The sequence below is a fragment of the Asparagus officinalis genome, chromosome 8 (genome assembly GCF_001876935.1).
Source record: "Asparagus officinalis chromosome 8, Aspof.V1, whole genome shotgun sequence".
Lineage (NCBI taxonomy): Eukaryota > Viridiplantae > Streptophyta > Magnoliopsida > Asparagales > Asparagaceae > Asparagus > Asparagus officinalis.
The window spans coordinates 61,454,601-61,479,771 of NC_033801.1; positions in this window are offsets into that span (position 1 = coordinate 61,454,601).

Consider the following 25,171-nt stretch of genomic DNA (forward strand, 5'->3'; position numbering starts at 1 on the left):
GGGCCACAAGGCTATAATTGTGCAATAAAAATTAAGACAAGCAAAACACAATATCAAAAAAGCAATCAATATAGAGGAGATAGAGTTAGGAACTGTTATCCTGTGACGCGCGATGTGTTAACGAGATTCGGTCTGCTGACCTACGTCCCCGCTCCCCACTCTCGAAGAGAAATCCACTACACAACCCGGTTTTAAAGCCGGAACTTCTTCTACACAGCGATCCCCTCACGATCTCACACTACACAGTTGATCTCACTAGATCACACTCCCAGACAATTGATCTCTACAAGATCAAGCTCTCAAAATAGTAGAAATTGGTGTAAAAACCCTCTCATTACAATGTCCCTATGGCAAAGAGAAGATCACACTGAAGTTGGGATGTGAAACACAAAAACTCAGACAAAAAACAGGTTTGAAAATTAAGCTCTGTAAAAAACATTCTCTGAAAATATTTTAAAAGAGCTGGGACACTAAGGAAGAAGAAGAGTACATGTTTAAATAGAAAATCACAGCTGTTTGAACCCATACCCAATCCCCCAAAACCTAGAAACAAAACTGCGCTGAGATCGTGTGAAATCGGCGCTGAAAAACTGTACCAGATGATCGTTTAAACTAATCGACGGTCGACCGTGACTTTTTCGCGATCGATCGCGAGGCAGCTCAGAAACTGAGTAAACTTCTAGAGAGTTTTGCGGTCGACCGTGGCGGTCGAAAGTGGGAAATTTCGAGCTCACGATCAACCACGGCGGTCAACCGTGAAAGTCTCTGCTGCCCACTGACGAATGAACTTAGGCGCGGTCGACCGTGGCGGTTGACCGCAGATTGATACATTCAAAAAACTAATTTATAACCCATTTAAAATATTTGTAAGATATTCATTTGACTTCTGAAAAATGTGAAACTTTGTAAAATATTTTTAATACTAAAAACAAATTGTTTGGAAAAGGAATTTTGCAAATAGGTCCTCATGCTTGTAAAAAATAGTATTTTATGAAATACGCTCAAAAATATAAATATAAAAACGTGTGTGTGATATCCTAATAGCTTCAAGTGAAATCGATAACTCTTTGCCTACATTCTAGCACTAGAGAGTAAGTAAAAACTAGCTAATATCCTCATGAGAATACAATTCTTGAGTCTTGATATAGCTTGAGTTGGATGAAGCTTCTAATTAAATTTGGTGTTCTTGATTAAACGTTGCTTCATCACTATGTCTCCTCCTCCTTTGGATATCATCGTTGTAGCGCATATTCCATCCAATCCTCTGTTTATGGTACTAACATGCTTGATATGTATATTAACTGTATTATCACTCAATAAGCAATTAGTAACGATAATGGTGATTGTAAAACATTATAAAAACATAAGGGCTAACAATCTCCCCCTTTTTGATGATGACAACCAACCATTATATAAGAACAAAAATAAAACATAAGGGCTAACAATCTCCCCCTTTTTGATGATGACAACCAACCATTATATAAGAACAAAAATAAATATAGCTTATAGATAGGTGCTCCCAACCATTATATAAGAACAAAAATAAATATAGCTTATAGATAGGTGCTCCCCCTATCTATGAGCTCCCCTAAATATATGCAATAATTAAGGAGATTTCTCTCCCCCTTTGTCACCATCAAAAATAGGGTAAAGAGAAATACATGCAAAATGCAACTAGACAAGCAAGCAAATAGAACTTTCACATATTGCATAATCCTGAGCCATTTCTTATGCGACAAAAATTATCTTCACCAAGAGGCTTAGTAAATATATCCGCTAATTGAGATTTTGTGTCAACAAACACTAGGGATACATCTTGTCTCTCTACATGATCTCGTAAGAAATGATGGCGCATATCAATATGCTTGGTTCTAGAATACAAAACCGAAAATTTGGAAATTTTAATAGCACTAGTGTTATCACAAAAGATTTTTATATTTTAAAAAATCAAATCATAGTCAACTAAGCTTTGTTTTATCCACAAAACTTGGGCACAACATAAGCCGGCGGTAATGTATTCCGCTTCCATAGTAGACAATACAACGCAATTTTGTTTCTTGGAAGCCTAAGAAACAAGAGAATTTCCTAAGAATTGGCATGTTCCACTCGTACTCTTGCGATCTACCTTACATCCGGCAAAGTCGGCACTATAAAAACCATATAAATCAAAAGCTTTGGATAAAATAAACCAAGATTAAAAGTTCTATTAACATACTTAATGATCCTCTTAACCGTAATTAAATGAGATGCTTTAGGAGAAGCTTAAAAACATACACATGCACACATGCTAAACATGATGTCTGGTCTACTAGCGGTAAGATAAAGAAGACTACCTATCATACCTCGGTATAGTTTTTGGTCCATATCTTCACCACTCTCATCCGCATCAAACTTGACACTTGTACTCATGGGAGTAGGTGCATGCTTAGAATTCTCCAAATTGAATTTCTTCACCAATTCCTTAGCATACAGACTTTGAGAAATGAATATCCCATCCTTAGTTTGCTTGACTTGGAGGCCAAGAAAGAATGTAAGCTCTCCTATCATACTCATCTTAAAATGATCTTGCATAACTTTAGAAAATTCCTTGCACAAAGATTCATTAGTAGCACCGAAAATGATATCATCAATATATATTTGAACTAAAATGAAATTATTTTTTCTTTTTCTCACAAAAAGAGTGTTATCAATTGCTCCTTTTGAAAAATCATTTTTAACAAGAAAACTAGAGAGGCGAGCATACCAAGCTCTAGGAGCTTGCTTCAACCCATATAAAGTTTTTTGAACCCGGTAAACATGATTTGGAAAAACATGATCTATGAAACCAGGGGGTTGCTCAACATATACTTCCTCTTCTATAAAACCATTTAAAAAGGTACTTTTAACATCTATTTGAAACAATTTGAAAATTTTAAAGCTAGCAAATGCCAAAAACATCCTAATAGATTCCAACCTTGCAACCGATGCAAAGGTTTCGTCATAGTCTATGCCCTCCTCTTGATTGTATCATTGGGCAACCAAACGAGCTTTATTTCATAGTCTATGCCCTCCTCTTGATTGTATCATTGGGCAACCAAACGAGCTTTATTTTTAGTAACAATGCAATGTTCATCAAGTTTGTTTCTAAAAACCCATTTTGTTCCAATTACACTAGCATTGTTAGGTCTAGAAACTAGTTTCCAAGCATTATTTCTTTTAAAATTGTTTAGTTCCTCATGCATAGCTAAACCCTAAAATTCATCATTTAAAGCATCATTAATCTTTTTAGGCTCTAGTTGAGATAAGAAAGCAATATTACCACACTCACTCAAAGCTTTTGAGTGAGTAACAACTCCTTGTGAAAGGCTCCCAATTATTTGTTCCTTTGGATGGTTTGATGCAAATTTCCAAGCTTTAGGAAGTTCAAGTTGTTCATGAGCATTGGAGCTATCCACATCCTTTTGTGCTTCTATAGAGGGTGTATCATTGATTTGTAAAAAGTCCAATCCTCCCTCAACAACATCATCATCATCTTTCCTAGGTAAAACAACTTGAGAACCAACATTAGTCTCATCAAAAGTTATGTTTATAGATTCTTCAACAATGAGAGTTCGTTTGTTGAAGACCCTATAAGCCTTACTTCGATGTGCATATCCTAAAAAAATACCAACATTAATTTTGGAATCAAATTTGTCATGATGATCTTTTGTATTTAAAATAAAACATTTGCAACCAAAGATACGAAAATAACCAATAAAATGAGTTTTTCCATAAAATAGTTCATAAGGAGTTTTCTTAAGCTTTAGTCTAATTAAAACACGATTTAAAACATGGCAAGCCGTATTGACGGCTTCCGCCCAAAAATATTTTGGCAAATCAAAGGAATTTAGCTTAGTGTGTGCCATCTCTTGTATGGTACGATTTTTTTGTTCAACAACACCATTATGTTATGGTGTTCTAGGAGTAAAAAACATGTGAGTTATACCATGATGAGCATAAAATTCATAAAAAAAATCGTTTTGAAATTCACCACCATGATTACTTCTTATTTTAACAACTTTTAAATCTTTTTCATTTTCAATTCTTTTGACATGATTAGAAAATTCTTCAAAACAATCATTTTTATTTGCAAGAAATATTGTCCATGTTAAATGAGAAAAATCATCAATAATCACAAATACATAGTGTTTGCCTCCAAGAGAGGTAACACGTATAGTACCAAATAAATCAAGATGAAGTAATTGCAAAGGTTTAGAAGTCGATACCTCATTGATGGATTTGAAAGAAGATTTTGTTTGTTTACCTTTGGCACAATCTTCACATATGGTATCTTTGATGAAGTGCAAGTTAGGTAACCCTTTTACAAGATTTCTCTTAGACAATTTTGATATCAATTCTATGTTTTCATGTCCAAGCCTCTTATACCAAATCCAAGGGTTTTCATCAATTGCCGCAAGGCACTTTACATCTTGATTCACTAATTCATTCATCTCAAAAATGTACACATTAGATTTGCGATTAGCAACAAAAACAAATTTTCTATTCATACTAATAATGCATTTGTCCGGTTTAAAGGAAATATCAAAACCTTTATCACTTAATTGGCTAATGCTAAGAAGATTATGATTCAAACCATTTACCAAGTAAATATCTTCTATAACGGGTGAAGGTTTCTTACCAATAGAACCTATATCAATAATTTTACCTTTCTCACCACCATCGAAGGAGACACTACCTCCTTCAATCCTTGATAGGGTTGCAAATAGCTCTTTGTTGCCCATCATATAATGTGAACAACCACTATTAAGGTACCACATCTCTCTACGTCGTTGCCGTGATGTTCCCTGCAAGAGATGAATGTGTAGTAACTTTAGGTGCCCAAATCTTAGGTCCTTGGTGGTTAGTATACTTGGTACCTTTGGGTACCCATGTCATGCCATAAAAATCATGATTATCTTTGATCCTACAATGAGTAGAAATATGACCATGTTTCATACAACATATGCACACAAAATTTCTCTTGTGTGTTTGAGCATGATATCTATGAAATCTATTTCTACCATGGTGATGATGATTAACAAAAGCATGAGTGGGTCTAATCCTACCACTCTTAATTTCTATTCTTTCAATTTTGGATCTTAATTGCTTATTCTCAAAATCGAGATCTCCTAGCAATTCATCTTTTAGTGCAAGAGAGGTTTGTAGTTGTTCTAGTTTGATATTACAGGAAGCATGCAACTTTTTAAAAGAGGAAAATTCCTTTAACATTCTTTTAAATTCAATGATCAATCCTTCTAAAGCCGTAGCTAGATCACTTTGCATGTAAAAGGATTCACTTTCGGTGTCGGATATTACCTCTTGTTTAAGGGCCATGAAACAAATGTTGGGATCATGATGAGAAAGTTTTGCTCCTTCTTCATTACTATCAGAATCACTTGGTTCGGATTCCTCTCATCTGGCATACATAGCCTTCTTCTTCTTGTACTTCATGTACTTCTCCTTGAGCTTTGGGCAATCCTCAGCGATATGGCCCGGTTCATTGCATTCAAAATATTTTCCTATACGTGAAGGAAATTTGTTGTTAGAACGGGGATTAAACTTCTTATTCATTTTTATGAGTCTAGAAATTCTTCTAGAGAGATGAGGAACTTCTCTAGAAAAATAAACTTTACTATCCGATGACAAAGAGGAGTTATCACTAGCTCCTTTGAGAGCTATGGTCTTTGATTTTGGTGATGGCTCCTCAACTTCCCGTGAGGGCACTTCCTCCTTCTCCTTTCCCTTGAGCTTCTTCTCATGAACCTTGAGCTTGCCGATGAGGCCATCGAGAGGTAGAGTGGTAAGGTCATGAGCTTCTTCTATCACAGTCGCCTTGGGTTCCCACATCAGAGTCAATGAAGGGAGAATCTTGTAGTTCATCTCTTGAATAGTCAATTTCTTATCAAGACCATGCAATTCACTGATAATGTTAGTGAAACGAGAAAACATAGCATCAATTGATTCATCTGGAAGCATTTGAAATAACTCATATTCATGCATAAGCTCACTAATTTTGGATTCCTTAACTTAGGGGGTTCCTTCATGTGTAATATATAATTTCACCCATATTTCGTATGCGGTTACACACGTTAAAACTCTATTATATTTATTTGGGGAAAGACCACAAATTAAGGCATTCATAGCCTTAGCATTGAGATTGGCTTGATGCCTTTCTCCAACGGTCATAGTCCCGACTTTGGGCTTTTCTATATATTTCTTCTCTATGAGTTCTAGGATGTCAAGATCAATGCAACAAAGGTAAATCCTAATCCTAGCCTTCCAATAAGAAAAATTACTACCGGTGAAAAGTGATGGTCTAGTGGTGGATTGTCCCTCTAACATATGCATATTCATTGAAGCCTCCATAAGATCTTTTCTCTAAGGTGATTAAACCAAAAACTAATATAGAGACCAAGCTCTGATACCAATTGTTGGACCATTGGGGGGGGGGGTGATTAGGGTCACAAGGCTATAATGGTGCAATAAAAATTAAGACAAGCAAAACACAATATCTAAAAGCAATCAATATAGAGGAGATAGAGTTAGGAATCGTTATCCTGTGACGCGCGATGTGTTAACGAGGTTCGGTCCGTTGACCTACGTTCCTGCTCCCCACTCTCGAGGAGAAATCCACTACACAACTCGGTTTGAAAGCCAGAACTTCTTCTACACAGCGATCCCCTCATGATCTCACACTATACAGTTTATCTCACTAGATCACACTCCCACACAATTGATCTCTACAAGATCAAGCTCTCAAAATAGTAGAAATTGGTGTAAAAACCCTCTCTTTACAATGTCCCTATGGCAAAGAGAAGATCTCACTAAAGTTGGGATGTGAAACACAAAAACACAGACAGAAAACAGGTTTAAAAATTGAGCTCTGTAAAAAACGTTCTCTGAAAATATTTTGAAAGAGCTGGGACACTGAGGAAGAAGAAGAGTATAGGTTTAAATAGAAAATCACAGCTGTTTCAACCCATACCCATTCCCCCAAAACCTAAAAACAAAACTACGCTGAGATCGTGTGAAATCAGCCTTGAAAAACTGTACCAGATGACCATTTAAAATAATCGGCCGTCAACCGTGACTTTTTCGCGGTCGACCGCGAGGCAACTCAGAAACTGAGTAAACTTCTAGAGAGTTCTGCGGTCGACCGTGACGGTCGATCGTGGGAAATTTCGAGCTAACGGTCGATCGCGGCGGTCGACCGTGAAAGTCTCTGCTACCCACTGACGAATGAACTTAGGCGCGGTTGACCGTGGCGGTCGACCGCGGACTGATACATTCAAAAAACTGATTTATGACTCATTTAAAATATTTGTAAGATATTCATTTGACTTCTGAAAAATGTGAAACTTTGTACAATGTATTTAATACTAAAAACAAATTGTTTGGAAAAGGAATTTTTCAAATAGGTCCTCATTCTTATAAAAAATAGTATTTTGTAAAATACGCTCAAAAATATAAATATGAAAACGTGTGTGTGATATCCCAATAGCTTCAAGTGAAATCGATAACTCTTTGCCTACATTCTAGCACTAGAGAGAAAATAAAAACTAGCTAATATCCTCACGAGAATACAATTCTTGAGTCTTGATATAGCTTGAGTTGGATGAAGCTTCTAACTAAATTTGGTGTTCTTGATTAAATGTTGCTTCATCACTATGCCTCCTCCTTCTTTGGATATCATCATTGTAGCGCATATTCCATCCAATCCTCCATTTGTGGTACTAACATGTTTGATATGTATATTAACTGCATTATCACTCAATAAGCAATTAGTACTGATAATGGTGGTTGTAAAACATCATCAAAACATAAGGGCTAACAGATGCTACTACTATCGAAGTGGTATACCCGGCTATCCTTTTGGTTCATGGGATACCTTTAAACCTGCTCTCAGTAATGATAAGTTGTTTGCAACATGGTTTCCGAGAACTGACTGTGGATTTCATACAAGTTAAGGAGACAGGTTCTGGTGAAAATATGCAATTTACAACTCCTAACCCTCGCGTGCCAATGCTGTACACCTATCTTATGGCATGGTACATTTCTTACTGTCCTTCACTAATGAGTGCTCCCTCTTCCAAGGGTTATGTGTTCATTCCATTTGTGCAACGGTTAGAAGCATCCACTTGGGAGGGACATATATAGTTAAGGTTCATCAAATTTATGCGAGAGATGTTAACTACCATATTTTTTGCTTCTTTCCCAACTTTGAAGGTGGAGGATATGGCAGAGTCTTTCAAGATGTGAAGGGTCCTAACGGCTTTACTTTATTGAATAGTGGTGTCTTCCATTTGCTTCTCAACATCAGACCGGGCTACCTTCTCTATCGTCAGAAGGAAAAGTGTATAATTGAGCCATACCAACCATATAGGTTTGCCTAACAATTTGGGTATGACTATATATGTTGGGAATCCTTGCGTTCAACTTGCCACTGTCGGTAATATGTATGAAGGAGTTAGGGCTTGGTATTACTCAATAGTGGTTTGTATCAGGGTAACATTCAAATTGCTGTACAAGATGCCCAACTCTTTTACCTCCGTGGGCTTTTGTAATTGGTACCATGTTGCTTCTCAGATGTCCGAATACAAGTTGAACTTATCTGGTCTGAGAGAGATCAGAAAAACGTATATTTCCAAGAAGGGATCTAAGATGTCTCGTCTAAGAGGAATAGGTGAGTACTTGGATTATGAAGAGGTAACCACTAAGAAAGAAGGGGCTCAGTCAGCTGAAGAAGCTCAAGTTGAGGAACCTCGAGCAACTGAAACTCCCAGAACAAGAGCTGCTAGAAAAAGGTCTCTCACCTCAGACGAAGTTGGTTAGTATGACAAATGGACCCATCGAAGGTTGATAGTCGGGTCTTCTCATGTTAAAAGCTGACGGGGAGAAAGATTGATGGTGAATGCTTTCAAGTCTGCGGAGAGAGAGGAAAGACAAGAACCTGCTGCTACAAGCCTTCCCTGTCAAACCAGACTCTATTCGATGGGTCCTGTTTTATCAAGTGGATCTTATTCCTAGCTTCCCTCAGATGAGGAAGAGGGTGAGGGTGAGTCGCTTGCTGAGGATGCAAAATCTTTCCTCATAATAGACCCTATGGCTTCAATAGCTCTAGGTCAAGCTTCAGGTGTTGTTCCTCCAAACGCAGATGTGATACCTATAACAACTCAATGTAGGCTATCTAAAAATTACTGCAGATAGCTGATCCCCATTAAACACTGATGATGGAAGTTATAATTTGACGGCTTCCAGAAGACTATAATTTGAAGACTTTCTTGTGGATCGATGAAGGTTACAATCTGATGACCTTCACAATAACTGATGAAAATTCTAATCAACAGCCTTTATAATCAACATCGGGAGTTACAATCTGACGATTCTCACATTTTTAAGGAGCCAAGACTACAAATCGATAGTTTTTCAAACCAAAACATAGATATCCCTTAAGCCGTAAGGAATTTGACAAAACTGACAGAGCAAACCGGACCCAATGGGTTCAGTTTGGTTAGCTGTCTCATCGAGATAACCGATTTTCATATATAATTCGTCTAATTCCGACTTATGGTTTGAAAGTTATGACCTGTTCTTCGCAGCAAATTATGTTCTGAAGTCCGTCTGCAAGAGTGGACTTTGTCTGAACATTGGACTTAGCCTGAACCTCACCAAGCCCGCCTAAGGCTTGCCTCTGCATTACATAGTCAAAACACAGAGTTCGTAGACTTAAAATGCAGAGTTCAACTCTACATCCTACAACATAAACGCAAAGTTCATGTGGAGCCCAACTCTGCATCCCAGGTCCAAAAACACACTGTTCATGGGGAGCCTAACTCTGCATCCCAGGTCCAAAAACACTCAGTTCATGCAGAACTTAACTCTGCGTCCTAGGTCTAAAAATGCACAGTTCATGCAGAACCTAACTCTGCGTCCCAGGTCCAAAAATACACAGTTCATGCAGAACCCAACTCTGCATCCCAGGTCCAAAATGCAGAGTTCATCTCTGTGCAGCGCGACCTGTGTGTTTTTACCCTAAAACAGGCCCAACTCTACGTTTCAGGTCTAAAACGTAGAGTTCGGGCCCAGAATGTTGTTTTCAGCATTTGACTCGTTCAAGCACGATTTGAACAGTTCCAGAACCGTTTTCTCCTCACGATTTAAGGGGATCACTACCCTATCATGGTGAGATTTATGGGGGGGTAGTTACACCCTATTAAACCCTCATTAAGGAGAGATTTAAGAGGACAGTTACACCCCTAAATCCCCTATAAATAGTGAAAAACTCAATTGAGTTGGGGCTGGCTTTTTGGATCTTAGACTTGGCAGCGAAAAGGAGATCTTCGGCTTGGCAGCGAGGGGAAGATCGACGTTCATCCTTAAGCAACATTCAACAACAGAGAGCTTTCATCCTTGGCTTATAAACTGATTTCAGTTAAATCAACTTTTTCATAGACTTTCAAACTCGTTCAGAGTTATCAACTCGATCAGAGTTAAAAACTTGCTCTGCAAGTTCTTCTAAAACTCGCTCTGAGTTATTAACTCATTAAGAGTTATTTTCAAACTTGTTACACAAGTTCTCCATAATGTCAAATCGTGAGGAGAAGATCATGTTCCAGTGAAACAAGACATTCGGATCATCAACGGAGAGCAAACGTGATGCGAGCATTCGAGGAAGGCACTCCATCGCCACCGTGAAGAAACCAGACCTAAACAAAGTGGAGAATTCAGATAATTCTCCTTTCTTTTGTAATCAGGAAATTCAATTGTAATTGAGATTAAAAGAATATAAATCATTTTTTCTTTCATTTCTCTGATTACAAATTTTTCCACAAACAAATGATGGAGACTTTGCTGGGGACAAGCTTCTCTGACGAAGAAGTGGTTGTGCAATCCGATGTTCATCTCACTAGAACAACCGTCGAAACTCTCGTGGTAGAGTTTGATCAAGCCAAGTTTGAGGAGTCCATCTCGTCCGGATACCTTAGCCCCAAGGCTATGTGCAAGATCCACAAAGTCTCCAAGGAGACTAAATCTCCAATTGTTGCTCCTATGCCGAAGGAAGCTCTCTCTTTTAGCCAAGATTGCTCGAGCAACCCCTCCTCCGAAGGATTGGGCTTAGTTTATGCCAACCGCAGCCCTCAGTGGCGCGTTGTGCAATCAAAATGCAGCCTTCAGAGGCGCGTTTCAACATCAAAACGTAGACCTCAAAACTACGTTAATCTGACAGAACACAACTCTCAGGAGTGCGTCCCAGAATCAAAACGCAGCCTTCAGGGCTGCGTTCCACAAACTGAGCGCAACTCTCAGGAGTGCGTTTTAGAACCAAAACACAACTCTTAGGAGTGCGTTCAAGATCCAAAATGCAGACTTACGAACTGTGTTAACCAACAAAAACACAACCGGCAAAGGTGCGTTTTATCAACAAAACACAGACTTCGGTCTACCGTTGGTAAAACAGAACACGACCCTCGTGTTCCTTCTTCAGAACACGATGTGATCCGTCGTGTCCAAAAAGATCAACGTGGATTCAAGATCCATGTAAAAAAAGAACCAGTCCCGCCCACTGAGAGGCAGGGGGTTCCATCTCTAACCTCATGTTCTGTGAGAAAATCTCCCCAGATATCTGACTTAAGGGAGTTACTTTCAAGGGAAAGACCGGTGCAACAAGACACTCATTCATGTCAATACGAGTGGCTTATTTCTGTGGTCCTCTCAGAATGTCAATGTTGTGCTTCTGTGCCTAGGAAATCAGCGTTCAACCGATTGACGAGCGTTGCTCGACCAAGTAAGCGATGACGTCATTACAAGAAGAAGTATTTAGAGACTGAGTATCCTAGAGTAATTATCAATATGATCAGCAGAGGAATAGCCTTAGGTCTTTGTTCTGATGACTCTGAGACAGATGACTCTGTGACAAGTCGTTCATCGACCGTTAGAGAAATTGCTAACGAGTTTGAAAGAGTCTACCGACACACTCAGACGCGAACAGGAGTCATTCCCCGTCAACTATAAGAGTTTAACCAGAGAAACAAATTCTGATGATGAACACTCAGCTATTGCGGAGTCCCAATCATCAAGCTCTTTCGTTGGGCATGAGAGTTTCGCCCACATGGCAGAATATTCTGAAGATCTCTCAAAGAGGATTGCTGAGCAGGACGCCATGCTCCGAGAACAACAGGAAACCATCAATCAAATTCGGGATATGATACCTTAGATTATTGCCAATAGAGCCAATTCCCAACAAGCTGAGTCACAACCTTAGTAAGAATCCTCCTGAAAAAGAGGATCGCCCACATCGAAGGCGAAACAAAAAGTGAACGAGACCTCTGATCAAGAAGCTCATCACATAGTCTCTTCATCTGAAGAAGAGAAAGAAACCGAGAATGAGCAGAATCGGTTGCAGCCCCTTATCCTTCAAAGTTCGAAGTCCCGACGCTACAAACTTTTGACGACACGGGATCACGGAATCAATATATCTATCATTTCAAGTCACAGACTGGGAATGTGATATCAAACGACGCCATACTTGCTCGATTGTTCATTGGCATCCTCAAGGGAGTTGCCTTTGAATGATTCAGAAAACTACCTTCCGGATGTATCCAAAAGTGGGCGGATTTAGAGAGACTCTTCCTATTAAGATTCTTTGAAGAGGATACAAAAGTCTTCATACATACTCTTCTCGCCACTAAACAGAAGAAGAGGGAGTCCATCAAAGCCTTCGTCAAAAGGTTTTGAAACATGGCTCTGCGATGTTCGACATGTATGACACAGTCTACCCTAGTGGAGACATGTCTACACAACTTGCATACCGATCTTCTAGCACAAATAAGGGTTGTAGAATGATGTTCCTGGAGACAACTAATCTCTCAAGGTGAACATGATCAAAAGATTATTGCCAGGATCAAAACTGAAGAACAAAGTAAGCAGGATCAACCTGAGCAATTGGACCAAGCCCAATCTTCTCAGTCAGAAGGGGAAGATACCACGACCACTGAAGCCAATCCTCTTCAATAGGATGGCAGGTCCAACAACTATCACGTTAACAGTTACCTATGATAATCAAACTCGTTAGATAGTGACCCACTAGGCGATGTGCCATGTCTACCTTTTTCCCCATGCACTTATTCAAGACTAGGGGTTAGTTTATTTGTAATTCATTGGATTATGAATAGTAAATTTTCCGAGTTGTCATGTTCAATAGAATACCTCTATCAACCATGTAGTCTACCAAAACTATCACGTTAATAATCACCTCTGATAGTCTGTTTTCCTCTAAATTCCCCCACCAATCCTTTTCAAGCAGGATGGCAGGTATACAAAACTATCACGTTAACATTTACCTCTGATAGTCTATGAACTTGCCAATCTTCTTTAATACGATGGCGGGACCACAAAACTATCAAGTTAATAATTACCTCTGATAGTCCATCAACTTGCCAATCTTCTTCAAAAGGATGGCAGGTACACAAAACTATCACGTTAATAATTACCTCTGATAGTTCATCAACTTGCCAATCTTCTTCAATAGGATGGTAGGTACATAAAACTATCACGTTAATAATTACCTCTGATAGTCCATAAACTTACCAATCTTCTTCAATAGGACGACGGGACCACAAAACTATCACGTTAATAATTACCTCTAATAGTCCATCAACTTGCCAATCTGCTTCAATAGGATGGCAGGTCCACAAAACTATCACGTTAACATCTACCTCCGATAGTCCATCAACTTATCAATCCTCTTTAATAGGATGGCAGATCTATAAAACTATCACGTTAACATCTACCTTTGATAGTCCATCAATCTGCCAATCCGCTTCAATAGTAGGGCAGGTCTATAAAACTATCACGTTAACGTCTACCTCTGATAGTCCATCAATCTGCCAATCTTCTTTAGGCAGGTACGCAAAACTATCACGTTAATAATTATCTCTGATAGTCCATTAACTTGCTAATCTTCTTCAATAGGATGGCAGGTACATAAAACTATCATGTTAATAATTACCTCTGATAGTCCATCAACTTGCCAATCTTCTATAATTGGATGGCGGGACCACAAAACTATCACGTTAACAATTACCTTTGATAGTCCATCAACTTGCCAATCTGCTTTAATAGGATGGCAGGTCCACAAAACTTTCACGTTAATATCTACCTCTGATAGTCCATAAACTTGTCAATCCTCTTCAATAGGATGGCAGGTCTATAAAACTATCACGTTAATATCTATCATTGATAGTCCATCAATCTGCCAAACCGCTTTAATAGGATGGCAGGTCTATAAAACTATCACGTTAATATCTACCTCTGATAGTTCATCAATCTACCAATTTGCTTTAATAGGATGACAGGTCCACAAAACTATCACATTTATAATTACCTCTGATAGTCCATTAACTTGCCAATCCTCTTCAATAAGATGGCAGGTCCACAAAACTATCACGCTAACAATTACCTCTGATAGTCCATCAACTTACCAATCCTCTTCAATAGGATGGCAGGTCTATAAAACTATCACGTTAATAGTTACCTCTGTTAGTCGATTAACTTGCCAATCCTCTTTAATAGGGTGGCAGGTCCATAAAACTATATTGTTAATAGTTATCTCTGATAGTCCATCAATTTGTCAATCCTCTTTAATAGGATAACGGGTCCCTAAAACTATCACGTTAACAGTTACCTCTTATAACCAAACTCTTCAGATAGCGGTCTACCATGTGACGTGCCTCTATTTCAACTTGATGGATAGTGACCCATAAGGCAATATGTCATGTCTACTCCTATTTTTCTTCCCCTGCTAAGTCTTAATCAAGACTGGTGGTTGGTTACTTGGAATCCACTGGATTAAGAGTAACGAATCTTTCACATCGTCGAGTTAACATTATACTTCTGACAATCATCATCCCCACAGAGTATGCATTCGACTCGCATCACTCCTAATTTGTCACGTTAACAATACACCTCTGACAACAATCAACTGATCAATCCTTGAAAATAGGATGATAAGTCCTCAAAATTGCTCAAATCGTAATCTTCCCCAGCAAGACACTAAGTCTTCAAAATCTTATTCAAATCACAAGTATCAAAAATCATCGCTTCTGATGATAAACTCACCTAGCAAGTTTCCCCAGCGAGGCGCTAATTCCCAAAATCTTGTGCAAGTCACAAGTACACATTCCTGTCACGTTAACAAAACACCTCTGACAATCCACTTATCAATCCTCTTCAATAGGATTATAAGTCCACAAAGTTGCTCTGATCGTAACATTCTCTTGTCACGTTAATATCAAACACCTATGACAATCCACTTATCAATCCTCTTCAATAGGATGATAAGTCCACAAAGTTGCTCCAATCACAATATTCTCTTGTCATGTTAATATCACACCTCTGACAAATTAACTTATCAATTCTCTTTAACAGATGATAAGTCCACAAAGTTGCTCCGATTGCAACAATTTCCCGTCATGTTAACACTAAACCTCTGATAATTAACTTATCGACTCTCGTCAATAGAGTGATAGGTCCTCAAGGTTGCTCCGATCGCAATAAATTCTTGCCATGTTAATCCCACACCTCTGACAAAATCAACTTATTGACTCTCTTCAATAAAGCGATAGGCCCATAAAATACTGTTAGGTTAACATCACACCTCTAACAGTCAAACCCTCTCTAATGAACTTCTTAATCATTTTTTAACAAGAATAGCAAGTTTTCATCACAAAATCCCCAACAAATTAGAGATTTTCTAGAATTATCCTTGTGATAATGAAGAAAATTTCTAAATTTTACTCTAAATAAAAATTCATGCTAAGTTAATACTACACCTCTGGCACTTCCAACTTTCTTTCAGTGTTTCAAGTAACACAGGAAGAAACAGTGACAAAGCCTACGTATTCAATATCGTAGCCAGAGATTATCATTAAATTAATAATCTCTGAATCCATACCTTGCATGTATAGGGAATTTTATCCTAAATTCTAAGTAGGGATAAGTCAATTTATTACGCGTTGCCGGTTAGTCTTTGACTGTAAGAAGGACAAAAACCCACATATTCAAAAACATGGTAGGTCGTTACTAATAACGCCAAAATTCGTGCCTTACACGCATGGGGGGCTTTATCTCGATCCCTAAATAAAGATAAATCTAGATCTAACACATACTGTCAGGTAGCGCATTCCCGTGAAAATGCCAGAGCCTACGTATTCAACATCGTGGCAGGCCACAACGCCAAAATTCGTACCTTACACGCATAAGGAACTTTATCCTAAATCTTAAATAGGGATAAGCCTACGCCTAACATGCGTTGCCGGTTAGTCCTTTGCCGCGAAAAAGACATCAAAATCCATACCTCACATGCATAGGGGATTTTATCTCGATCTCTAATTAGAGATAAGTCTACGCCTAACATGCGTTGCTGGTTAGTCTTTTTCCAAGAAAATGACAAAGTCTATGTATTCAAAATCATAGCATCAAGTCTAAGAGAGTTCATTCTCTTAGGACAACGTTACATGTGAAACGGATTCAAATAATTCACATGCTAGCAAGACTCAAATGGTAGTCGGTAAAGGTTTATTAAATTCGTTGATGCTGAGGGTTTGCCAAAAATCCTATGAATGTTTGCGGGCCCATCAGCTGAATAGATGTGAGCTGTGATGTGGCGTTTGAGAGCTTCTGCTCATGATGGCTTGTACTGTCGCTAAGGTTTCTCTTCGAAGCTCATTCTCACATAGGTCCTGCGTGGCAAATCTCTTCAACCGAGATGCCTTTGAAGGGAGTGCAGAGAACAACTCCTTTGTGACAAGGAACTAACAACTCCAAGATTAGAGTTAAGATCCAAAGTATTTCAAAAATTCGTCCAAGTCAACCGCGAACTTTCAAAAACTTATGAGGGGGTTCTGTAAGCTGTCTAAAAATCACTGCAGATAGCTGATCCCCATTAAACACCAATGATGGAAGTTACAATTTGACGGCTTCTAGAAGACTATAATTTGAAGACTTTCACGTGGATCGATGAAGGTTACAATCTGACGACCTTCACAGTAACTAATGAAAGCTCAAATCAACTGCCTTCATAATCAACATCGGGAGATACAATCTGACGACTCTTATATTTTCAAGGAGCCAAGACTATAAATCGATGGTCTCTTCAAACCAAAATGCATATCTCTCAAACTGTAAGAAATTTGGCAAAACTGACGGACCAAACCGAACCCTATGGGGTTAGTTTGGTCGGCTCCGTCTCGTCGAGATAGCCGATTTTCATATATAATTCGTCCAATTCTGACTTACGGTCTAAAAGTTATGACCTATTCTTCACAGTAAGTTATGTTCTGAAGTCTGTCTGCAAGACTGGACTTCGTCTGAACATTAGACTTAGCCTAAACCTCGCCAAGCCCGCCTAAGGCTTTCCTCTGCATTACAGAGTCAAAATACAGAGTTCGTGGACTTAAAACGCAGAGTTCAACTCTGCATCCTACAACAAAAATGCAGAGTTCATGCGGAGCCCAACTCTGCGTCCCTGGTCCAAAAACACACAGTTCATGGGGAGCCTAACTCTGCGTCCCAGGTCCAAAAATGCACATTTCATGGGGAGCCCAACTCTGAGTCCCAGGTCTAAAAATGCACAGTTCATGGGGAGCCCAACTCTGCATCCCAGGTCCAAAAACGTTCAGTTCATGCAGAACCCAACTTTGCGTCCCAAGTACAAAAACCCACAATCATACAGAACCCAACTCTACGTCCGAGGTCTAAAAATGCACAGTTCATGCAGAACCCAACTCTGCGTCCCAGGTCCAAAACACAGAGTTCATCTCTACGTAGCGCGACCTGTGTGTTTTTAGCCTAAAACAGGCCCAACTCTAAGTTTCAGGTCTAAAACGCAGAGTTCGGGCCCAGAATGCTGTTTTTAGCGTTTGACTCGTTCAAGCATGATTTGAACAGTTCCAGAACCGTTTTCTCCCCACGATTTGAGGGGATCACTACCCTATTATGGAGAGATTTATGGGGGGCAGTTACAACCCATTAAACCCTTATTAAGGAGAGATTTAAGGGGACAGTTACACCCCTAAATTCCCTATAAATAGTAGAAAACTCAATTGAGTTGGGGCTGGCTTTTTGGATCTTAGACTTGGCAACGAAGAGGAGATCTTAGGCTTGGCAGCAAGGAGAAGATCGACGTTCATCCTTCAGCAACATTCAACAACAGAGAGCTTTCATCCTTGGCTCATAAACCGATTTTGGTTAAATCAACTCTTTCATAGAGTTTCAAACTTGTTCACAGTTATCAACTCGATCAGAGTTCAAAAATTGCTCTGCAAGTTCTTCTAAAACTCGCTCTGAGTTATTAACTCATTAAGAGTTATTTTCAAACTTCCACGCAAGTTCTCCACAACGTCAAATCGTAACGAGAAGATCATGTTCCAGTGAAACAAGTCGTTTGGATCGTAAACGGAGAGCAAACTCGATGCGAGCATTCGAGGGAGGCACTCCACCGCCACCGTGAGGAACCCAGACCTAAACAAAAGGGAGAATTCAGATAATTCTCCTCTCTTTTATAATCAGGAAATTCAATTGTAATTAAGATTAAAAGAATATAAATCAATTTTTCTTTCATTTCTCTTATTACAAATTTTTCTATAAACACTCAATCTGAAGGAGTTAGGCCTCTTGTAGAGGAACCTATAGTGGTCGAACCTGAAAAAATTAGCGGAAGTCAATCTCCCTCAACTTTAGCGTTAATGCCACCTATAGGGATACAAGTCATAGCCCAAGAATAGGAATCATGGCTAAGCCAGCTATGGTCATGAGTTCCCCTAGACCTTCAGCAGCAGATGACGAGGAGAAAGTGGATTATGATACATCTTCACAACTGAAGAAGTTAGTACCGAGTTTTGCAACTTTGGGGGCCCCAGTGACATCTCCTACTGTTTCTTTAAGCCTGGAGGCCATTCCTAGCGTGCTTAAAATTCTTATGGAGCAACTAGAGAATATGATAAAGATGACAACTGAAGAAGTCAGTACTGGGTGGGTTTCATTCGATTCTTTCAAGCCGATATTATTGAACTATCTAAGCAGTATCAGATATGTAGACAACGCTCAATGGCTTCGTTGCTACTCAGATAGTATCTCTCGCTTGGAAGAGGACTTGAAAGCTTTGAAATAATTGCATCATGTTGATCTTGCTACTTAGATTACATCAACCTTCATTGATTTCTAGGATGAAGCAGTACATAAGTATGAGGCCATACAAGAGAGCTTAGCTGAAAAAGAGCTTGAAATTGCATCCTTGAAGGGCCAATGCGCTCAGAGGCAAGAGGCAGTGAATGCTTCCAATACCACTATACAAACGTCTCGAGCAAAGATTGATCAATTAGAGGCGAAGTTGGCCTAACACAAGGCTGAGATTGGTCGAGAAGAGGAAATCCTGAAAAGGCTCACTCTTAAAAGTGTAAAGACTTATGCTACTTACCGCATAGCGGTCAAGGCTTTTGAGAGTACCCAGAAGGAAGCTGCTATGGCAATATCAGATGAGAATGAACGTAAGAAGAGAGCTAAAACAACAACATGAGCTTCTCATGAGGAAAAGCTCTCTACTATAAATGTTCTATTGGAGAGAATCGATAAGCTGATTGTCAGAGGTGAGATATTAAGATGATAGGAATTTGTTATGATCGGAGCAACTTTGAGGACCTATCGCTCTATTAGAGAGAGTTGATAAGTTGATTATCAGAGGTGTAATAATAACATGATAGGAATTTGTTACGATCGGAGCAATTTTGAGGACCTATCGCTCTATTAGAGTGAGTCGATAAGTTGATTGTCGAAGGTGTGATATTAACATGACAGGAAAGGAATTTATATACTTATGATTTGAACAAGATTTAAGGAATTAGCGTCCCACTGGGGAGAATCGCTAAATGAGTCTATCATCAGGAGCGATGAACTTTGGTACTTGTGACTTGAACAAGATTTGGAAAATTTATCACTTTGTTTAAGGGAGTTGATAAATTGATTACAATTTAAGCTATTTTGAAGGATTTATTGCTCTGTTGATGAGAGTCGATAAACTAATTTTGACAGAGGTATTGTTGTCATATCGGGGTGATACAAACTGAATCCAAACTCTATGGAGATAATGATCATCATAAGTATAATGTTAACTGGATGACGTTAGGGAATTATATCGGCTGATATAGCTTGGACCCTACTGAGGATGTACAGAGGTTTTGTCAACACTCTGTCAAAAGAGTTTGTGATACATGGCTTTCCAGCGAATAATTGCTATGTTTGAAATGTGGGTTCAACCCATCATTTGAAATCTGAAATGCAAAGGTGAATTTTGCATTCGATTAATTGAAATTCAAAGTTAACACAAGTGTTGAAAGTTTAAAATGTGGGTCTAACTCTATGTTTAGAGTTAAAAACTAGGGTTGGGCCTGTCGTTTAAGGAATTGGAACGTAGCCATGGGCATTACGTTTAAGAAGGCTAACCGCCTTATCTTTTAATGCGGAGAATGCGTTTAGGTGGTTGGGACACAAGATAAGACTCGACGTCTGATTAGAAGTCTAAACAACTTATCTAATAATGCGAAGATCCTGTTTAGTCAGGAGTTTCAGAACTCTGTGGCATCTATAGCATAGCAGCTTGTTATAAATAGACCTTTATTGGTCATATCAAGGGCCATTAACCACCCATTCCTCCACCTTAACTCTTTGAACGAGTTATTCTCATTAGAATCCCTAGATTTTTGTCTGTCCTCAACTACCAGCTACCATGGTTTTGATGAGGAGAAGTTCTCACCTACAAGGGGTCGCGGAAGTGTCTCCTGCCTCACTGTCAACTAACGACACCAAGGGTTGTTTCAATTCTGTTCCAGCACTACCGTCAGCACGCTCATCGCGAATGTCTGGTCATTGAGGTTTGTACACATCATTGTTTACTTGTTTTTGATGAGTTTGTTAAAAACCCTAAATGGGTTCTTGTTGACAATGACGAGGACAAGTTGTTTTATTCTGATTGAAATGTAGAGTTCGGACTCTGTGTTAATTATGAAATGCAGTGTTGACTCTTGTATTTTAAAATCTGAATGTGGGTCTTGATCCTTTATGTTTGAGATTGAAAATACTGGCCTTGACCTTTGTGTTTAAGATTGAACACATGGGTGTTTGGACTCTGTGTTTGAGATCAAAAACGTGGGTGTTTTGACCTCTGTGTTTAAGATCGAAAATGCGGGTGTTTTGAGATTAGTTTTTTTATACATTTAGGAAGATTATTAACTTCCACCACTTTTTTGTTTTACAGCTCGAGATGATGTTCCCACTACTGAACCCCACACATCGCGATCCTTGGGAAATAAGCCCCTAAGTGCAGAGAAGAAGACTCATTATGAATGAGGTGCCTGAAAGAAGAAACCAACTGAACCTATCATCGTATCTGATGATGAAAGGGAAGAGTCCCCGTGAGATGACAACCAAGAGGATGCTCACCTAATTCAACCCATCTCAATGATCTTTCATAGCGAAGATTAAGAAAAGGTAACCCTTGACTCTCTCAACCTTAATCCTAAATGTGTGTTGTTCCTCGTCAGGCGCTTAGAGAATGTGACGAAACAGCCATCTCTATCATTGAACATGGCTGAGGTTCTTTCTTTGAGTTCCACACTTCAATTGAGGGTGGCTTAAACGCTCTTGGTCAAGTAGATTATCGATGGACTATGATCTGTGTGGAAAAAATTCGTCGCTACATAAATGCTATTCGCTATCTGGAATAGTTGCTGCACACTAATCTGAGGCCTAAGATTGAACAGGTCGTAGGTGTCGCCCAAATCAAAAAGATGATTAAAGATGAAGTTCGGTGGCAATATATATCCAAAAAGAAGACTTACATTTGTAGCTTACGGAAGCAGCGCCATTTTGCCAGGGCCAAGTTTGTTGGAGGGGAGATGACTCAGGAGGCATTTGATCTTGGGGATGCCGATCTTTATGATGTTGTTCAAGCAGAGAAAGAGGTTCTTCAAGTGCTACAGTAGGAAGCCACTTTTCTGGTAATATTTCTTAAGAAATTTCCTGTTAATAGGCATCATGAGCCTGTCAACTTTCTGGTTGATGAGATGATATGCCCCATTTGAATAGACTGGTTCTATTACGAATGTTCCTTCCTATTTAGGATTGAACTTCCCCTTAGTCTTGTGCATCATCACCATAGGTCGTCTGACAGCTAAGACCAAATCACCTTTCTTGAAGATTCACTCTTTGACCTTCTTGTTGTAAGCCTTGGAGATTCAAGCTTGATGCAAGTCGATCTATTATTGAGCTTAAAGTCACCTGTCATCTAATACTTTATGTTCTTGAAGGCGCAATTAATGTTGTTCTTCATCTGTCATCCTGGTCGCAAGGGCGACTCTCAGAGATAGGATTTGGATTTTCAATGGTAATACAGCTTCACTGCCTTAAACTAAAGAGAATGGCATGGATTTTGTAGGGGTCTTCACTTTTGTGCGATAGGCCCACAAATATTTGCCAATCTTTCTATACTAATCACGTCTGCTCTTGGAGATGAACTTTTTGAGGAGCTTCACGATGGTTTTGTTGAATGCTTCTACGAGGCTATTGGTTAGCGGATAATATACCGTCGATGCGATACTCTGGATTCTAAACATGTGACTAAATCTTTAAAAACTATGACTGACAAACTGTGTTTCATTGTCATGGACTATTCGTCTCGGTACACCGAAGTGGTCAATTACATGATGTTTGATAAACTTGATCACATTTGAAGCTTTGACTTCTTTCAATAGAATTGTTTTCGCCCACTTGGAGAAGTAATCGGTCACTTCCAAGATGAACCGATGTCTTTTGTCCGTTGGCGGAGTGATGGGCCCAACAATATCCATTCCCCACATCTCAAATTGCTAAGGCCGATGTTAGGTGCAGGTTCCCTGGTGCCTGATGAATGAAGTTACCATGGATTTGGCATGTGTGATAAAGTTCAGCGTAGTTGACAGCATTTGAAAGCATATTTGGCAAATAATAGCCAATTCGTCGGAAACGTTCTTGTTGGACCCTAGAGGGGGGTGATTAGGGTCTTGAGGTAATAATAGTAAAATAAAAAATATGACAAGCAATACACCACAAAATGAAAAGCCAAAGTAAAAGAGATAATGTGAGAAATCGTTATCCAAGTGACGCACAATGTATTCACGAGGTTTGGTCTGCTGACCTACGTCCACGCTCCCCACTCTCGAGGAGAATCCACTACACAACCTGGTTTGGAAGCCAGAACTTCTTCTACATAACAATCTCCACGAGATCTCACAACCACACAATTGATCTCCACAAGATCACACTCACAACAGTAGCAATCGTAGGAAAGACTCTCTATTTATAGTAGCCCTATGGCAAGAAGAGAGATTGCACTTAAAGCTTGGGATGTGAAAACGAAACAGTGAATAATAGGATGAAAGTTGAAGCTCTTTGAAAATAATAAACTTGAAAACAAGAGTTTTGCAATTAAAGCTTAGTTCTGAAGTAGTTAGGGTGTTAGGTATTTATGAGGAAAGAAAACAGCAGCCAAACCCCCAAAGAATCAGACAAAATCCCCTAAAAATAGAATTTCTAAAACTGTACAAAAATAGTCATTACAGTGTTATGAGTCGACTCAATACTGTTCATGAGTCGACTCATAAGTAGCCTTTATAAGCTAAAAATCAACTTATGGGTCGACTCATAAAATTCATGAGTCGACTCAGTAGAAACAAAACACATTTTCCAGCACAGTTTATGAGTCAACTTATGACAGGCATGAGTCGACTCATCAGAAATAATTGAAAACTACGCAGCAGTTTGTGAGTCGACTCAATATTGTTCATGAGTCGACTCATAAACATGTACATAGAAAATATCAACTTTGAACGTTGTTAAAAATTATCAAATAAATTCAGAAAAATGTAAAATTTTGGGAATAATTATAAACATTTTGACAAACTTGTTTGAAAAGGAATTTTGCAAAAAGGTACTCATATTTGTTAAAATCATCATTTTGATAAAAGTACCAAAATACGAGTTTTGAAATAGTGCAAGTGTGTGTGATTTCCCAAATAGCTTCAAATAAAATCTACAACTACTTGCCTACATTTAAGAACTCGAGAGAAAATAAAATAGCAAATATCTCTCACATAGAAATACATTTCTTAAGTCTTGTTATTGCTTTAGAGTTGATGAAGCTTCTCATTGCATTAAGTGTTCTTGATAAACATTGCTTCATCACTTTGCATCCACCTTCTTTAGATATTGACATTGTAGCTCATATTCCATCCAATCCTCTATAAATGGTACTAACGATCTTGATATTCATATTAACTACAATATCACTCAACAAGCAATTAGTACCGATAATGGTGGTTGTAAATCATCATCAAAACATACGGGCTACAATCTTTCCCTTTTTGATAATGACAACCAACCATTATATTGGAGTGAATAAATATAGCTTATAGATAGTAGCTCCCCCTATCTATGAGCCCCCTAACTATGTGAACAAATGATGAGATTTTTCTTCCCCTTTGTCACCATCAAAATGGGGTATATGAAATAGTAAACATGCAGACATATGAAGTTCAATAACCAAGCAAACAAGCAAAGCTTTTTACATAATACATAAACCCAAACTATTTCTTATACGACAAAAATCTTCTTCACTAAGAGGCTTGGTAAATATGTCCACTAATTAAGATTTAGTATCAATATAAACAAGAGATACATCTTGCCTTTCGACATGATCACGTAAGAAATGATGGCGCACATCAATATATTTGGTTCTAGAGTGCAAAACGGATTTTTTTTTGAAATGTTTATAGCACTAGTGTTATCACAAAAAAAATTTATATTTTGAAAATACAAATCATAGTCAACCAAACTTTATTTCATGCATAAAAGTTGGGCACAACATAAGCCGATGGTAATGTATTCTATGTGGATAAGGCAACACAATTTTGTTTCTTGGAGGCCTAAGAGATAAGAGAGTTACCCAAAAATTAACATGTACCACTTGTACTCTTGCGATCTACCTTACATCCGGCAAAGTTGGCATCCCAAAAACCATAAAGATCAAATGAGGTGCTTTTTGGATAAAATAAATTAAGATCAATTG